This window comes from Schistocerca piceifrons, chromosome 2, assembly GCF_021461385.2.
Source record: "Schistocerca piceifrons isolate TAMUIC-IGC-003096 chromosome 2, iqSchPice1.1, whole genome shotgun sequence".
NCBI lineage: Eukaryota > Metazoa > Arthropoda > Insecta > Orthoptera > Acrididae > Schistocerca > Schistocerca piceifrons.
The window spans coordinates 211,406,332-211,426,456 of NC_060139.1; positions in this window are offsets into that span (position 1 = coordinate 211,406,332).

A 20,125-nucleotide genomic window follows, 5' to 3' on the forward strand; every position below is an offset into this window, starting at 1 on the left:
TTTCAGAGCTAGATCAGAAATGTAAGGACTATGGGATGGAGATTAGCATCTCCAAAACAAAAGTAATGTTAGTGGGAAAGAGATATAAACGGATTGAGTGCTAAATAGGAGGAACAAAGTTAGAACAGGTGGACGGTTTCAAGTACTTAGGATGCATATTCTCACAGGACGGCAACATAGTGAAAGAACTGGAAGCGAGGTGTAGCAAAGCTAATGCAGTGAGCGCTCAGCATCTACTCTCTTCTGCAAGAAAGAAGTCAGTACCAAGACTAAGTTATCCGTGGACCGTTCAATCTTTCGACCAACTTTGTTGTATGGGAGCGAAAGCTGGGTGGATTCAGGTTACCTTATCAATAAGGTTGAGGTTACGGATTTGAAAGTAGCTAGGATGGTTGCAGGTACTAGTAGATGGGAACAATGGCAGGAGGGTGTGCACAATGAGGAAATCAAAGAAAAACTGAGAATGAACTCTATAGATATAGCAGTCAGGGCGAACAGGCTTAGATGGTGGGGTCATATTACACGCATGGGAGAAGCAAGGTTACCCAAGAGACTCATGGGTTCAGCAGTAGAGGGTAGGAGGAGTCGGGGCAGACCAAGGAGAAGGTACCTGGATTCGGTTAAGAATGATTTTGAAGTAATAGGCTTAACATCAGAAGAGGCACCAATGTTAGCACTGAATAGGGGATCATGGAGGAATTTTGTAAGGGAGACTATGCTCCAGACTGAACGCTGAAAGGCATAATCAGTCTTAAATGATGATGATTATGATGATGACAAAAATCTCTGACGTCATTGTTCATTCCGAATGGCCGACTAAGACCAGTTACTGAGTTCTGTAGTTGCGTGTATAACTGCACTGTTATGATCAAACATTCATTATATTTTCTTTGACAAAGGTATCTGACGTAGTAAAACAGGGCTATTACCTTGTCATCAATTTTTTTTTCTTTGACAAAAATCTCTGACGTCATTGTTCATTCCGAATGGCCGACGAAGACCAGTTACTGTGTTCTGTAGTTTCGTGTATAACTGCATTGTATTTACATTTGGAAGAGAAGCAGAAGAATAGAAAAAGGAAACGTACGTGGGTGAAGCCGTGAGTTTCACGGCGAGATGCTAACAGAATGTATTACGGGAGCTCCAAGCCGAGGACGTAAAGTCGTATGAAAATTACTTGCGAATGGATGAGAGTACACTTCAGTATATGCTCAAGAAAGTGGTTCATCATATTACGAATCACAACACTCTGCTCAGAAATCTTATATCCGCAAAAGACCTACTTACCGTCACAGTGTGATTTCTTGGAGCAGGAAAAGCAGCTCCAGTTCACACTTTAGCACTCGAACACCCCAGTGTACATCGGCGAAAATAATACCAGAAACGTGAAAAGCTATTTATAAAGCACTGAAGGCGGAACATCTGAAGGCAAATAAATAATCCTGCGAATGCTGCAGGCAAAAGTGAAAGAAATAAGCGTGCTAGCTCGACACAAACAAAGTGAAAACAGCACAACGTCAAAAACTATAAATAACAACGCTAAATAACATGGTACCTAGTGATTCTGTGTCGGAAGTGCATAACAAACAGGAAAATAAGATAACGTTTTGCTGTTTGCAGATGTCAAGCTGCAGACTGCGTAGTAGACCTAAAGCTACCAGCATAAACATCCAATAGCATCACGTGACGTATATAAACAAATGCATGCGTTCACCTCATTTCCAAATATACTGCAAAACTATAATCATTGGACATACCGTAAGTAAACAACATAGACTACTTCAACTTTGCAGTAGATGTCTCAACTCTGTACTGTACGCAAACCAGTGTAAACTATTTAACAATAATCGCTCATTTTACAAATGTAAATACTTTGTACCAAAAGTTTTTTAAAGGTTAACAGCAGTAACAGGACAATAAACAAATAAGCCCATTGAAGGTAGCACAAAAGAGGTTGAAACATGGCTAGACAAAAACAAAACTACAAAGGTGTCTTGCATAAGGTGGAGTTCCTCTCCAAGGCAAACAACTGCTTAGTACATACAACAGCCATTAAGAAATATTTTTATTTCTACTAAAGTTGTTGAGTTTCTCCTTTACATCTTCGGGAGTACATTCTGGCAGTACTTCAGAGCTAATAGCCTCCGCAATTTTTTTATAGCTCTCACTTCTTATTCCGTAAGTTATACAGCCTATCTCGTGCATTTCCATCAATTTCGTTGCAGATGCGACGCACCTCGTATATTTCGAAGTCATGCTGATAAACATCAAACAGCTGCAGCGACGCTAGCGCTCCATGGGTTACATTTCTCTTTCCAGTAAACAGAACACGAACACTTTCTTTGATCAAATCTAAGGTGAGGCATAGTCTAACAGTCGCGACACTCTATCTCGTTTTTCTTGCTGCGTGGTGTAGCCGAGCGGTCTTGGGCGCCTTGTCACGGTTCGCGCGACTCCCCCCCCCCCCCCCTCCACCCCCCGTCGGAGGTTCAAGTCCTCCCTCGGGCATGAGTCTGTGTGTTGTCCCTAGTGTGAGTAAGTTAGATTAATTAAGATTAATTAGAGTGTAAGCTTAGGGACCGATGACCTCAGCAGTTTGGTCCCATAAGACCTTACTGGTGGCCGAGCGGTTCTAGGCGCTTCAGTCTGGAACCGCGCGACCGCTACGGTAGCAGGTTCGAATCCTGCCTCGGGTATGGATGTGTGTTATGTCCTTAGGTTAATCAGGTTTAAGTAGTTCTAACCTGCGACCGTAGCGGTCACGCGGTTCCAGACTGAAGCTCCTAGAACCGCTCGGCCACTCCGGCCGGCATTCACAGGACATTTTCCCTACGATTATCTTGTAACGTAAAGATATTTTGCAATATTTATTTGGTCACTGAACAACTCTATATTTTGTATTAATGCTTTTTGTATGTGGAAATTTTCTTGGAAAGGGAGTAGCTGACTGTCTACACTGAGTTTTGTGATATTCATATCTTTTTCTGTATTGCTTGGTCTATGGTGTGATATGAATATTATAAAAAACAGTATAGACAGACATCACCTTTTCCAAGAAAATTTCCACATACAGAAAACATTAATACAAAATAAACAGTTGTTCAGTGACCAAATAAATATTGTAAACCAGACTCTGTATAAAACAACTGACGAAATTTCATGAAAAAGAAAAGAGCCTTTATCATCGTTCACACACTCCCACTCTGCCACAACACCCCCTGCACCCCTCCCCCCACCCCATCACAATTTCATTTCACTTCTTGCTTCTCACCTTCTCCTCTAACTCACACTCCATCACAATGCTATACACTTACGTCCAGTCGTCAGGGTTGCTCACTCCCCTACACAAAAAAATTCCTCTATCAGTATTCCTTCTCTCCTCTTACATACTATATAAATACACAGAAACATAATTAAATAGAATTACACACATACAATAATCTAACAATAAGAAAAATAGTTGAAGGTCAAAGACAAAATAGTGGAAAGGTTATGTTGGCACCACTACAAAACACAAACCACGACACATACTTAGAAATGCAAAAATAAACAGAATACAGTGGTGTGCATAAAAATGTGTTGTGAAAAAGATAAGAAGTGCATAGTGCTGAAGAGCAACTAAAAATTAGGCCAAAATTATCAGTGTCTAAGGCAGAAAAATAACGATGTGCTAGCAGACGGTATTTCCCGATGTAAGCGATAAATCAAGCTAAAATCACCGTAAGTACAAAGCAACATAATCTTAACGGACTGTTTTTCGATCTAAAAGCAAATCAAAATGTAAATAACTTAGTTACAGACCACCGATGGTGCTTTACCTCAATGAAGCGAAACGGGTCTGGTGAAAAAAATCGAGCATTTTCGTAGTTACAACGACAGAACAAAAATATCCTCAAGAATCGTAAAGCAACCACGGGCAATATAGTCACACAATGAAGAATTCAGTCGGTTATATGAATGGGTGGTGTCTATTCTTTCGGACATGCCCGAAAGAACAGACACCACACATCCATATAACTGAGTGACTTTATTTGTTAGACTGTCGGCGAGTCGCTAAATTTGATGAAAGTCAATTTGTCCGAGGCCTAATTTTGTCAGCGCTCCTTATTACACTATCGAATTTTATTTGACAGTTTGATAGTGTAATGCCGGCCATAGCGACCTCGGCCGCAAAGGCGACTCTTGTTTATAAACTTTGGTGTGGAAGCGAACTCTACATGGTGCTAGGAAGGTTTATCTAATTTAGTTACGCGCTCAGACGAGCAGGGAGGTAAATATATGTATCCGAGACGCGGCTGCCGTGTTGACCTCGGTGTTTTTGTGGTGGGCGTCGTGTGGTGTGTTTGCCGGTGTGACTAAGCAGGCCGCGGCGCTGGCTGCGGCTCCAGCTCCAGCTACAGGTGGCCGGGAATTAGAGGGCGGCTCCAGACTCCGGCCTCCAGGTGGGAGGCGGCCGCAGGAATGCCGGCCTAACGAGCCTCCCCACGGCGGCCGACACACGACCGCGCCTCGACCACCGAACGCTCTCCTCGAAGCTGCCTTTTCGCGCGGGATCACAGGCGGCCGCACCGCGCCGCACACAACCGTCCCCGCGTCAAGCACGCCCCGTAAAATTACTAATGCCTGCCCCTCACATTTACAGCTCATTTCCGCGGTGCTTCAAAGCTGACCTTCTCCGTCCTAACAATAACTCTATTTTTCCATCCGTGCCCTTTCTGTCTTACAGGCATGTTCCCCAAACATTTATTAGCTGGCTTAATTTTCAGTAGATGCTACCCCAAAGATTTATTTGTTTATTTGTTAACCTGACAAGATTAAGGCTTCTTGAACATTCCGTATACGCTGAGAACTGAAAAAACTCCAAACAGGTAGGAATTTAAGGAAATGGGACCTGGATAAACTGAAAGAACCAAAGGCATTCGATTGTGTGAACCACAACATCCTTTTAAACAAATTAGAATTCTATGGTGTCACAGGCAGTGCTGCAAAATGGTTCAAGTCATACCTCGCTAACAGGAAATAAAGGGTGTCAGTGCAAGGGACTAGTGAATTGAGTCATCAGTCATCACCAGAATGGGAAGCACATGTGGTGTCCCACAAGGATCCATCTTAGGACCATTGCTTTTTCTTGTGTACATTAATGATCTCTCATCAGTTACACTGCCAGAAGTAGAGTTAGTTTTGTTTGCAGATCACACAAGTATTGCAATAAATCGTATGTCGAGTGTAGTTCTAGAAAGATCTGCTAATGATATTTTCATGGATATTAATAAATGGTTTAAAGCCAACTCACTGACATTAAACTTCGAAAAGACTCACTATATGCAGTTCATAACCTGTAAGAGGTTTCCATCCAGCATATGCATAAAGTATGAAGAAGAGCACATAGAAGAGGTTGACAGTCTTAAATTCCTGGAATTACAACTTGATAATAAATTGAGTTGGGAGGAGCATACCACAGAACTGCAGAAACGCCTTAACAAATCTGTATTTGCAATTCGAGAGTTAGCAGACATAGGCGACATAAAAATGAAAAAGCTTGCATACTTGCCTACTTTCATTCCATAATGTCATATGGTATAATATTTTGGGGTAACTCTTCAAGTCACACAAAAGTTTTCTGAGTCCAAAAGTGTGTGATACGTATTATTTGTGGAGTAAATTCACGGACGTCCTATAGAAACCTTTTCAAAAAACTGGGTATACTAACTACTGCCTCTAAGTATATTTACTCGTTCATGAAATTTGTCCTAAATAATATACTTCTTTTTCCAACAAAAAGCTCAGTTTATACATAAAATTCCAGGAACAAAAATGATCTGCACAAGGACTTAAAAGCACTTACTTTAGTTCAAAAAGGGGTCCACTACTCAGGAACACTCATCTTCAATAATTTGCCAGCAAACATAAAAAATTTAGCTACAAATAAAGATCAGTTTAAAAGGAGCCTGAAAGACTTACTAGTGGCCAACTCCTTCTACTCCAATGACAAATTTTTTAATAGAAACAAATGATGTATTGTATATATTCATACTATTAGTGTTGTTATTTCAGCTTTAAAAAAAATTGACATGTTCCACAGCCACGAAGATCTCCTCAACACGAATCTATGGAACGAAAAACTAATCTAATCTAATCTAAGAGAGAGATGGTTCTAAAGGCTCTGAGCACTATGGGACTTAAACACCTGAGGTCATCAGTCCCCTAGACTTAGAACTACTTAAACCTAACTAACCTAAGGACATCACACACATCCATGCCAGAGGCAGGATTCGAACCTTAGAGAGAGAGAGAGAGAGAGAGAGAGAGAGAGAGAGAGAGAGAGAGAGAGAGAAAGAGAGAGAGAGAGGGTGAGTATTAGGGAACGATTGACAAGAACACGGGAAAGGAATATAGTAGAAGAAAAATGGCTATCTTTGGGAGATTGATTTTTTAATGCCGTGTGGCTATGGCCTCCCGTCGGGTAGACCGTTCGCCGAGTGCAAGTCTTTCGAGTTGACGCCACTTCGGCGACCTGCACGTCGATGGGGATGAAATGATGATGATTAAGACAACACAAAACCCAGTCCCTGAACAGAGAAAATCTTCTACAGAGCAGGGAATCGAGCCCGGGCCCTTAGGATTGACATTCCGTCGCGCTGACCACTCAGCTACTGGGTGCGGACATCTTTGAGAGATGAAGTAGTGAAGTCAGCAGAGGATCAGGTAGATAGGAAGACCAGGGCTAGTAGAAATCAAAGGGGAACAGAAGATATATTGAATGTAACTAATGAAAGGAGAAAACATAAAAATGCAGTAAATGAAGCAGGTGAAAAGGAACACAAACGTCTCAAAAATGAGATCGAGAGTAAGTGCAAAATGGCTAAGCAGAGATGGCTGGAAAACATTTAAGGATGTAGAAGCACGTATCACAAGGGATAAGATACATATTGCCTACAGGAAAATTAAAGAGACCTTTGCAGAAAAGAGAACCACCTGTATGAATATCAAGAGCTCAGATGGAAAACCAGTCTTAAGCAAAGAAGGGAAAGCAGAAAAGTGGAAGAAGTATATAGAGGATCTATACAAGGACGATGTACTTGGGGGCAATATTATGAAAATGGAAGAGGAGCTAGATGAAGACGAAATAGGAGATGTGACGTTGCGTAAAGAATTTGACAGAGCACTGAAAGACCAAAGTCGCGACAAGGCCCCGGATGTAGACAACATTGCATTAGAATTACTAATAGCCTTGGGAGAGCCGGCCATGACAAACCTCTACCATCTGGTGAGCAAGATGTATGAGATAGGAGAAATATCCTCAGACTTCAATCCCAAAGAAAGCAGGTACTGACAGGTGTGACAATTACCGAACTATCAGTTTAATAAGTCACGGTTGCAAAATACTAACACGAATTCTTTACGGGCGAATGGACAAACTGGTAGAAGCCGACCTCAGGGAAGACCAGTTTGGATTCCGTAGAAATGTTGGAACACGCGAGGCAATACTGATCCTACGATTTATCTTAGAAGATAGACTAAGGAAAGGCAAATCTACGTTTCTAGTATTTGCAGATTGAGAGAAAGCCTTTGACAATGTTGACTGGAACCCTCTCTTTCAAATTCTGAAGGTGGCAGGGGTAAAATACAGGGAGCGAAAGGCTATTTACAATTTGTACAGAAACCAGATGGCAGTTATAAGAGTCGGGGGGCTTGAAAGGGAAGCAGTGGTTGAGAAGGGAGTGAGAGAGGGTTGTTGCCTATCTCTGATGTTATTCAATCTGTATGCTGAGCAAGCAGTGAAGGAAACAAAAGAAACATTTGGTATAAGAATTAAAATCCATGGAAAAAAAAACTTTGAGGTTTGCCGACGACATTGTAATTCTACCAGAGACAGCAAAGGACCTGGAAGAGCAGCTGAACGGAATGGACGGTATTTTGAAAGGAGAATATAAGATAAACATCAACGAAACCAAAAGAAGGATAATGGAACGGTGTTGAATTAACTCAGGAGATGCTGAGGGAATTTGATTAGGAAATGAGACATTTAAAGCAGTAAATTAGTTTTGTTACTTGGGAAGCAAAATAACTGATGACTGTCGAAGTAGAGAGGGTATCAAATATAGACTGGCTATGACAAGGAAAGCGTTTCCGAAGAAGAGAAATTTGTTAACATCGAATATAGTTTTAAGTGCCAGGAAGTCTTTTCTTAAAGTATTTGTATGAATTCGAACCATGTATGGAAATAAAACATGGTAGATAATTAGTTCAGACAAGAAGAGACTAGAAGCTTCCTAAATGTGGTGCTACAGAAGAATGCTGAAGATTAGATGGGTAGATCACGTAACTAACGAGGAGGTACTGAACACAGTTTGTGGCACAACTTGACTAGAAGAAGGTGTCGGTTGATATGACACGTTCTGAGGCATCAAGGGATCACCATTGTAGTCTTGGAGGGAAGTGTCGTGGGTAAAAATCGTAGAGGGAGACCAAGAGATGAATAAACTAAGCAGATTCAGAAGTATGTAGGTTACAGTAGTTATTCGTTGTTGAAGAGGCTTGCACAGGATAGAGTAACATGGAGAGCTGCAACAAATCAGACTCTGGACTGAAGACCACAACAACAAAATACACTCTGATGACAAAAGTCAGGGGTTGACTCCTTTGGATTCAACAATTCGTTGGATGTCCGCTGCAGAAATATTGAGCAACGCTGCCTCATAGCCGTCCCTAATTGCGAAAGTGTTGTCGCTGCAGGATTTTGTGAAAGAACTGACTTCTCCATTATGCCCCATAAATGTGCGATGGGATTCATATCGGGCGATCTGGATGGCCAAATGATTTGCGCGAATCGCCCAGAAAGTTCTTCAAGCCAGTCGCGAACAGTTGTGGCCTGTTGAAATAGCGCATTCTCATCCATAAAAATTCCATCTTTGTTTGCGAACATAAATTCCATGAATGGCTGCAGATGGTCACCAAGTAGCCGAACGTAACTATTTCCAGTCAATGATCGTTTAAGTTGGACCAGAGAACCCAGTCCATTCCATGTAAACACAGCCACCCCACTATGGAGCTACCACCACCTTGCATTGTGCATTGTTGACAACTTGGGTCCATGCCTTCGAGGGGCCTGCGCCACACCTACTATCAGCTCTAACCAACCGAAATTGGCACTCGTCTGACCAGGCCACGGTTTTCCAGTCGCCTAGGGTCCAACTAATATGGTGATGAACATAGGGGACGCGCCGCAGCGATGCCGTGCAGTAAGCAAAGGCCCTCGCGTAGATTGTCTGCTGCCATAGCTCATTAACACCAAATTCCGCCGCACTGTGCTAACGGATACGTTTGTCGCTCATCCCACATTTATGTCTGCGGTTATGTCACGCAGTGTTGCTTGTCTGTTAGCACTGACAACGCTACACAAATTCGCTGTCTCGGTCGTTAAGTGAAGGCCGTGTTGTTGGTGGTAAGAGCTATTGTCGGCCCACTCTTGATACAGTGGATCTCGGACTGATGAATTCCCTAAAGACATCTGAAATGAAATGTCTCATGCGTCTAGCTGCAAGTATAACTCCGTGTTCAAAGTTTGTTAATTTCCGTCGTGCGACCATAAGCACGTCGAAAATCTTTTCACGTGAATCACCTGACAGCCCCTCCAGCGCATTGCCCCTTCACACCTTGTGTACGCAAAAACTACCGACATCTGTATGTGTGCATATCGCTGCCCCAAGAACTTTTGTCACCCCAGTGTACATTAACTAGCACGATTGCTTTTCCTATAACTTTGCACGTCCCATCGATACGAACAGCAGTACGACTTTCTTAAATAGCATCCTGTATTTTCCACTTGGTAATCAACTTCCTTCTGTCAAGATGAAAAACGCATCACACTGTACCATTCACGTAAGCATGTCGTTATTAAAACCGTAACAGAAAAACCATTCTGACTGTCCTGTACTCACACACAATGCTGGTAACCAGCGTAAGAAAGCTCGTCAAATCGCTGGAGTAAACAAAAGGAAACACAAGGAAACTGCACAGTAACAGTCTTCTCCTAATTTACGTTCTCCTTAGAGGAGTAGCATTTCAGCCCTATCTCCATTGGTGTACACTATACTCACACAAACATTCTACTGAAGACGCTTGACTGAATGACAGGTGTGCATTTTCCTTGTGTTTCCATTTGTTCATTGTCAACTACACCAAGTGGAGCAATTGGGTTACGAGAGTCAAAATCAAGTTTGCGGCACGTTTGTAATAATGTCGCGTTTAAATTAGTGGTACACTGTGATATATTTTTTAAAAGATATTGAGGAAATGAACTGGATTAGCAATAAAGGCGTACTGCGGTTCATATCTTCATAACGAACAAATTCACGAGTATAAGATAGGCAGTCATGCTGGTTAATGTTATGGTAGCTGAACAACATTTGTTTGGTACGTTATTTCTGGAGGTCAAGGTCAATGGGAAATGGTCGAGGTATCGTCGCTACTTCATACACGGTGAAACCATACGTTACTCCCTCCGTCGGAGTTTCGAGTCCTCCCTCGGGCATGGATGTGTGTGTTGTCCTTAGCGTAAGTTAGTTAAAGTTAGATTAAGTAGTGTGTAAGTCTAGGGACCGATGATCTCAGCAGTTTGGTCCCATAAGAACTTACTACAACTTTCCATTTTCCATACATTGCTCAGTCCCATTATTGCGGCCACATGCACATACCCACAGTAAACACCGACTCCAGCATAGCTAGCCGGCCGGAGTGGCCGAGCGGTTCTAGGCGCTACAGTCTGGAACCGCGCGACCGCTACGGTCGCAGCTTCGAATTCTACCTCGGGCATGGATGTGTGTGATGTCCTTAGGTTAGTTAGGTTTAAGTAGTTCTAAGTTCTAGGGGATTGATGTCCTCAGATGTTAACGCCCATAGTGCTTACAGTCCTTTTTTTTTTTTTTTTTTTTTTTTTTTTTTTTTTTTTTTTTTTAAACAGATGTTGGAACGCCAGTGGAAATGAAAAGGCAGGCGTAACTCAGGCTCTGGGTGGAAAAGCCCGTACAGGTGTGTTGGTCCTGATAAAAACGGGAAGTAGCCCAAGACGGACGGTCGGGGTACCTGAGCCCTGAAGCACAATGAGTGGCGGCTGGCCGGTTTTTTAGCTAGGCCGGAAGGGTAAACGGATAATACTTCGGAAACTCTGAAAATCTTGGATGCAGCAGAGAGGAAAGAGGAAGCGTTACCTCGGAAATCGCAGGCTCGGTTATTTTCGAGGATTTTTACTCTGAGAAGCGTACTATTGTGTAAGTATAGGAATTTCATCGCTAACTTTCCGCGCTAAACGACAAAAGACTAAAATATGTTTGGTCGGCGTTCGGGAAAATCTGTAGAGAGGGAGAATATCCCGTGGTTTCGAGAATAGGATTTGCCTTCTGAGTTACAAGGGATAAGAGCCGAGCTTTGCTGGGAAGCCAGCGGTGGAGAGAAGAGGTCTTCCGTTTTGAGCGCCCGAGTTTGACGGTCGCTCAGTATAAGCTTTTGTAGGTACAGATGGACTTGTTGTCTTTGCTTTCAGAAGATTTTATAGTTGAACGGTTAGGCAATGTACCGTTGCGAACTTATACGATTCAGAACTTCGGTTCCGTGTAGGGAGTCGTTAAGTACGCAGCGTTCAGTGATTGAGAGCACTTCCTCTGTCTATACTGACGTTGAGACGTTATCTGAATTCTGTCCTTGTGGCTGGGAGTTCGCGTTTCTTTTCTGTAGAACACAGGGAGGAGAAGACACTGTTAGAGTATTCTAGTCAGAGGACCGCCTTCTGCCGTCCTAGTGTTTGAGTTCTTCCATCACTCCGACGTACCGGATGCAGTACATACGGTGATATTGCTAATTGCTTCGGCATATTAAGGCTATAAAGCTAAACAGCTGTGATCATGTAGGTTTTATTTTCACTGAGGTTGCACACCACTGTAGATCATCTTTGAAAATAGTGACTTCTAGTGTTTGGTATGTAAATGATATCAGTCATTTCGCGTTAGTATTATTAGATCGCGTAGCCATAAAAAGGGGCAGATTTGGGCAGTTGATCAGTAAATTAGTTAGGAAATTCATTTGTGTCTCTTTATGTCCATTGGACGTTGATACATAAACATTTGTAATATATAAAAGGGGTTTTAACCTACAATAAATGTATAAGCAGAATCAACATTTATCATTTTGTAGTTACTAGTTCCTTTAAGCATTCATTTATGTAATTTATATTCTAACATTCTGCATGGTGTCTGTTTGTTCTATATCGTGTCTCCCTACCACTTTCGCGCAACGACGCTCTGAGCGTGTTTTTTAGGGAACTGACTAGTTTGAACCTGGGACCTGTTGCTGGTAAGGAGACGCCAGACCACACGTGACATGTAGAATTCAGAATAGTTCAGTGAGACTAGCGATGATATAACCAAATACTTAATGATTTCAGCGTCAGCTCCACTGCACTCCCTGTAAAAGAATCTTAATACTAACTAAATTTAGTGGAAGGGGTTCAAGGCCTATTTTTAGTTAGCTGGTAAAATAACGTCGAAAAAGCAGTTAAGTTTACCATTGGAAATTTTATTCTACTCACAAAACATTGTTTATAAATTGCACTATTGATAAAAGGAAATGTTTTAATACAGGATGGTAAAAACCGACTGCGTTCAATAAAAATGTGAACGAATATTACCTGAATGTGTTTCCAAGTTCTACAATGGATCGAAGGATGACCTACGCCATATCACATCTATAATCAAGGTTTAAATTAAGTTTCACAAAAGAGAAAACTATCAAAATGGTCTACAGTGACCCTCAATTATCTTTAATTACTTATCTAACTTGTCGTAAATTACAGTGTCTGATGTGGCTTCTCAATAACTATATAACAGAAAAATCATCGCGTTTCAGATTTTTACTTCAAGTGGCAAATGTGAACACCATGAGCTTTAATTGACGATCGACACTAGTATTACGCAAAAAGGGGATGTAACAGATGAGACTTCTGCAGTTCTGAGTGAAGCCTTATGCGCTCAAAAATGCGGCATCACGTGCGTTCATTACCTTGTCGGTGTTCGTCAGGGGGCTGTGGGCAGCCAGCTCCGCTCACCTCGCCGTCTCGGAAACTCTTCTAACTTCTCCTTACTACAATTTACCGAAGTTGGTTTAAAAAAAACTATCTGGCTGTGTTTTCATCTGACCAAAAATTCTGTCTATCCAATGAGAAACGTTATACTTTTCATGGTGGGGCAATGTTTTTAAAGTTTGCAACGTAACAGAGACGCGAAAAAGTCTCACGCTAAAAACCTGCGGGTGGTGTGGCCCTTTTTGTGTTATCGTAAGATCTATACTGTTCTTCTGGAGGGCTCTAGCTTTTAACATGGGCTGGGGGGTGGTCCTAACGTAACAGAGACGCGAAAAAGTCTCACGCTAAAACTTGCAGCTGGGGTGGTCCTAGTGGTTAGCTGGCGACGTGGGTGTCCAGTCCGTCCCTTATCGTAGGGCCTTCTAGCTTAACACGGTTCTGCTCTCGGCTTCTGTTCTCGTTTCTCCCCTCGGAACTGCGTCTGTCTCACGGTGGGAAGGTATGACATGCGTTTAGGCATTCTTGTGTTAAGTCTGTGGTATTCCATTTGCTCACTCGTTACTCATATTACTTTGGTTAATTTAATGTCACGATTTATACGGAGCTATGTGACACACTACTGGATTTGCTTATCATGTCACGGTTTTCATGGAAGGTGTTGGATTTGCCTGACACCTTACAATATGTTAAAGAATAACGAGGAGAAAATAATATCACCATTAAGAGATCCTAAGATCTGCTTCAGGGGATAGTCAGACAGGGCCAAACCTTCATTTTCACGTTCAGTATTTTCCGTTGGTCACATTTATTTTTACTCCGGCATGGAGTAGCATCTTGGAACGTGAAAGAAGGAGAAAGGTACAAGTGCAGGCAATGTTGTAAGGGCGGATCGTGAGTTGTGTTTGGGGTAGCTCAGGCGATTCGGTCAGACGGTTACCTGCACACTGTAATAAAAAAAAAACTGAGTTAATGGATCGTAGATGAAATTGAACAAACGTCACGGGACGTCGGCCCCGAAAAAACAGACCGATTAATAACGAACAAAATGAGATCAACAATAAAAAAAACGGTAGAACACTTGCTCGCGAATGGCGGAAGTCCCGTGTTCGAGTCCTGGTCCGTCACACATTTTTAATCTTTCGTGAAGTTTCAGGTCATCGAACACTCCACTTCATGTACAAAATCTATTGTGCCTGGTTGCGGACGGAGGAGATACGTGACTTTCACATCATATGTGGATTTCACCGGGATCTCGGTGAGAAGTATCCCGCGTCAGGGACTAAGTATCTTTACCACAATCTAAATGAGAAGTATCACTTGCCTAGTATCATAACACTAACTGCCCATAATCGGAAATGATGTTCTATAGGATTCAGGTCAGGACTCTGTGCAGGTCATTCCATTATAGGGATGTTATTGTCGTGTAACCAATCCGCCACAGGCCGTGCATTATGAACAGGTAATCAACCGTGTTGAAAGATGCAATCGGCATCCCTGAATTGCTCTTCGACAGTAGGAAGCAAGAAGGCGCTTAAAACATCAATGTAGGCCTTTTCTGTGATAGTGCCACGCAAAACATCAAGGGGTGCAACCCCCTCAATGATATACACGACCACACCATAACAACACCGCCTCCGAATTTTATTGTTGGCATTACACACGCTGGCAGATGACGTTCACCGGGCATTCGCCATACTCACACCCTGCCATCGGATCGCCACATTATATACCGTGATCCGTCACTCCACACAACGTTTTTCCACTGTTCAATCGTCCAATGTTTACGCTCCTTACACCAAGCGAGGCGTCGTTTGGCATTTACCGGTGTGACGTGTGTCTTATGAGCAGCCGCTCTCACCTCCTGCTTAACTGTCATAGTACTTGCAGTGGATCCTGATGCAATTTGGAATTCCTGTGTGACGGTCTGGATAGATGTCCGCCTATTACACATTACGACTCTGTTCAACTGTCGGCGGACTCTGTTAACCAACAGAGGAGATCGGCCTGTACGCTGTTATGCTGCAGATGTCCCTTCACGTTTGCACTTCACTATCACATCGGAAACAGAAGACTTAGGGATGTTTAGTAGTGCGGAAATCTCGCGTACAGACGTATGACACAAGTGACACCCAATTATCTGACCACGTTCAAAGTACATGAGTTCCGCGGAGCGCCCTATTCTGCTCTCTCACGTTGTCTAATGATTACTGAGGTCGGTCATATGGAGTACCTGGCAGTAGGTGACAGCACAATGCACCTAATATGAAAAACGTATGTTTTTGGGGGTGTCCGGATACGTTTGGTTACGTAGCGTACTGACGGAAGGAGACCGCGTACATTGGGGCGGGTGGTTGTAAAATTTCGAATGTGATCAGGGAGTTCCAAAGTGCTATCAGCAGTTAAGCTAGCACCGTGACTGTGCTATGGAGCTACAAAAAGAATGGGGTACAACGTTCAAGCGTGTCGTCAAAGACAACACAGTTTTGTAGTCAATGCTAAACTAGGCTTGAAGTGGGGAAAAATCGAATCCACTGGACAGTGAACCGATTGATGCGGAATGATGAATCACGCTATACCCTGTGGCAATCCGATGGCAGGGTTTGGAGAGCGCTATCTGGCGTCGTGTGCAGTGTGTGACGTCCCCTCCTTCCTTCTTCACTCGCCGGGAGGAGACGGGACTCGTAACGATGTTCGCCCCGACGGTATGACGTGGAACAGCACCTGCAACTCTCGTAAGAACACTACTCCTCGCGTGGGTTAGAAATATTCTGTTATTTGTCCGTAACAGTCTTCTCAGCTTGTGCGAACTGGTAAACTGCAATCGTTTATTTTTATTCTTATTCCCGTTTAGTTCCGTGATGAAATAAAATCTAAATTCTTGATTTCATCATTACGGTCGTTTTTGACAACATACATAGCGAGGATGAAATTTTGCTGTCTACTATTCCGTTGCTATGCCGTTGCTATGTCAAGTTATTAACGACGGTCCGACGTAGAGATAACTTATGTTGGACTAAATGTTTTTTAAAACGACGTAATACTGGTTTAATCTAGTCACTCTTCACTGTCCATTATTCATGAACTCACTTAGTCACTTAAAATGTTTAAAGAGTCAATCAACTTGCATTAATACACGTTGTATTGTCCGTTTAATGAGTTAGGCAACAGGTAAGATTTACCTTTTGACTCAGATTTTATTGTTCTTTCTGTAATTAATTGTCTGTCCCTACAGCACACGCACACCGATATGTCATTCAAGATTAACTTCTGTTCAGTTGAGTAATCGTGACGCTGACGACAACTTTTGACTAATCGGCGTACTTGTCTTTCTTCGTGTCTTCATTTTACTGTGTCCTACTCAAGACTACGAAGTGTTTTTCTGTCGTTGATCCATTGCTGTAAAAGTTGTAACTGTTCATCAGTACGAAGGCTAAGTCCGATAAACCAACATCACTCAACTGAAGTCTAACACTCGTCTTACTATACCGTCGGGTTGAGAACGGTAAAGATTAACTTTCATCAGTCGAATGACTGAACAATACTTCAGTCTCTACCTCACGAATTATCAAACTTCCACAACTGAAACAATCTAATAGCGTTTGCACCCAGACAACTATCGCAAAAGTACTCAAGAGCGACTCAAGAGCAACTAACTAACTGAACATTTCCATATACGAGTTGCATTGTAGTCGCATTGAATTTCCTTTTCGATGCGGCTACAACTCTCTTCCACGGTAAATATTATCTTGCACTGAATTACTTTCTTGGATTTAACCTTCATACATATGATTTTGAATTTATTCTATAGATGTTTAATAAAGAATCTATGATAATCCTTTCCTTTTATCTCCCCTTTTTGTAATCTATTCTCAGTATTTGAATGATGCAGGTGTTAATCAAAATATTACCAGTGTAGATTTTATCGTCAACAGTTACTGTCACTGTAAAGATGACTCACTTCCCTACTTTAAGTTTCCACAAAGTTTGTTAATTGGGGTTTTCTGTCCTTGGAGCGTTACAAGTGCCAATAGTGAAGTACAGAAGAAGTAGTTTATCGTGGTTAGGATGTGATCCACTTATCGCGCTTAAGTAGACGAAAAAATGCAGAAGGCTACGAACACATTTCACACCATTGTGTCCTGTGTACTGTAGAGGAACGATTGGGAGATGATGATTGTTTGTTTCAGCATGACAAGGCACCCCGTCATAAAACAGCGTCTATGAGGCAATGGTTTGTGGACGATAACATTCCTGGAATAAACTGGCCTGCCAAGAGTCCCGACATGAACTCGGCACCTTTCCAGCGAGGCAGAACATCGACTTCGGTTCAGACTGTAGCGTCCAACGCTACCTTCTATAGTTTCGGCTCTTGAAGAAGAATGGACTGCCAACCCGCGACAGATGTTCAGATACCTCATTGAAAGCGTCCTCAGCAGAGTTCAGGCCGCCCTAAAGGCGAAGGCTGGACGCACCTCATATTGTTAAATGAGTGTGTGGTGTCTGAAAGAACAGACACCACGCTTTCAGTATGGTAGAGCACAATCCGGGTCTGTGATATGTAAAGTGAAGGAGGAGTGGCGAGAAAGGAAAGGAAGGAATAATTTATGTTAGCTGCCTCGGGACTTTGTGCAGTGAAAATGAGTGCCAGACGGGTACTCGAAGCCTGGATCTCCTGCTTACTAGGCAGTGTCGTTGACTACGCGCCACCTGGACACACTGTTTACCTCAAATGCGTGGACTATCTCAGCACGCCTCCCAGCCCAGCCACACTCCCACAAAGCACCACTTAGCCACAGTCCCGATCCATTTCCTCCATGATAGCTAGTTTGAGATTCCCACAGAAGGTCGAATGTAACTGTGTATCCGCACCTAAGGTGGTGGATTCGTGTGCCATCGAGGGGAACCGATTATATGGATACATAGTGTTTGTTCTTTCAGACATGTCCGAGAGAAAAGACACTGTGCGAAAGCCCAGGTGTGACACATATTATGTAAAATGAATTGCGATGCATGCTGTGCCCAGGTGGCGCAGTTGTTAATGTAACTGACCAGTAAGCAGGAGGTCCCAGGTTAGAGTCCCAGTGCGGCACACATTTTCACTCGTCACCACAGATTCCACACAATGTCCCGAAGCAGATGACATCAATAATTCCTTCCCTTCCCTTTCCTTTCCTTTCTCCCGCCATCCACCTTTACTTTACCTGATATTAACGTCCACTAAGAGGTGTCTGGTTAATTTTGATCAGATAGTGTACGTTTCCCGGACTTTGGAATTAATCTGGGGTCTGCAGGCGTAGCCCTTCTGGACAGGTGCAAGAAAGGCTGAGGAGACCTTTTCAAAGCAGTGGATGGCACACTTAGCACAAAGTATGACTCAAGGGCAAACAAACAAGGTGATGAAGAGTAGAAGAAATGAGGATAACAACTCGCTAAACATAGAAACTAGAAATGAATCAAGGTTAGAATCTAAATTTTGTAATGACACTTGTTGGTGAATGGAGTCAAAGACGCAGAATTACACAGAACGGTGATAGCAAGGAATACAACACAGCTAAACTAACACAATCAACCAAAGCTTTGGTCAGTAAAAGAGATCCCTCTGGTATCAGCTGTTGATTTGAGAATGAGGAAAACGTACTGGTGTTTGCCTCTGGAGCACATCACTGCTTGTATGGCGGTTCCCTTCCTTAGAAATGTTGTTTTGAATTTTATTAAATGTTATTCAATCGCAAGCACTAAGTTCAATTGTGCTTATAGTTTGTGCAGGGTGAACGTCCGCTGTAGGGGGCATAAAATAAATATGCCCTCAGAAATTTAAGTTACCATCATGAAGATCGTATTTGGAGTTCGGATGTAGCAGGTGTCTGCATCACAATCTGCGACAAACAGTTGCGAAACTCTACAGGCCGAAAAAATGCAGCTACAACGATGTTAGTGTTCCAGGAGGCAAACATGTAGTAACAGAAGAATGACATTATATAAACAGAACGTGCTATTTTTAATTCTGTTTAATTTCATATTTCCCGTACACTGAACACAGCGGTGATTTTCCCAATACGAATAGTAAAATGTAAATAAAGTAATATCCCTCTGTTGATGTTTGTAAAAGCGATAGTTTGTGACGTATATTTGTGTGTGTGTGTGTGTGTGTGTGTGTGTGTGTGTGTGTGTGTGTGTTAGGATGTTTATTCCTCCTTCACGCAGAAACGGTAGGACGGATTTGGATGAAATTTAGAATGCAGATAGCTTATACCCTGGATTAAGACACAAGCTACCTTATATATACCTACCTGTTAAAGGGGTGGGTATGGAGGTGAAAAAAGTTTAGTTCACGACTAACGAATACCCATATCTTATTCACTTAGTATTTGGGAATAAGTGCACTTACTGACTTAATCAAATCATTACCGAACTTTTTCTATCTGACAACCCCCATAAAATGATGAAAGGAAAGAAGATTACGCTTACTACATTTTTGTTGCTCATGCAGTGAAACTGGCACATGGAGCATGACGTTTTAATTTATTATTTCTTTACTAAAAACTGTATTCGGGACGCATTTTACAGACAGTATTTACATATAAAACTGAATGTACCAGCAAAATGATGTCACGCTACTACTCATAGTCGAGGAGATGCGAAGTCGTAAACGCCGAGTTGCACGAAAATCTGCCGCATCATGTACGACGTTTAAATTTAATTCTTCTTTGCCAATAACTCCATTCGCATCTTATTTCGCAGAGAGTAGCCACATATATCGCTGGACATACCCTCAAAATTATATCATTGTACGACACATAATTCAGGAGGTACGACGACATAAACATTGAGCTGCGTGAAAATGAAACTGCAGGGAGAAATTCGCCTGAGATACGGGTGAAGTATGTACAAATGCGTGTGAAATATGTTAACTACATGTGACATATGTCTGACATGAACATATACGGGTAAAAAGCTCATCCTAAACCCCTGGATTTCAACCAGTTTTCGTAGACACGTTAGTTACTGTTAGAAAAGAAATACTGTCAGGGTAAGTACCACCAGCCTTAT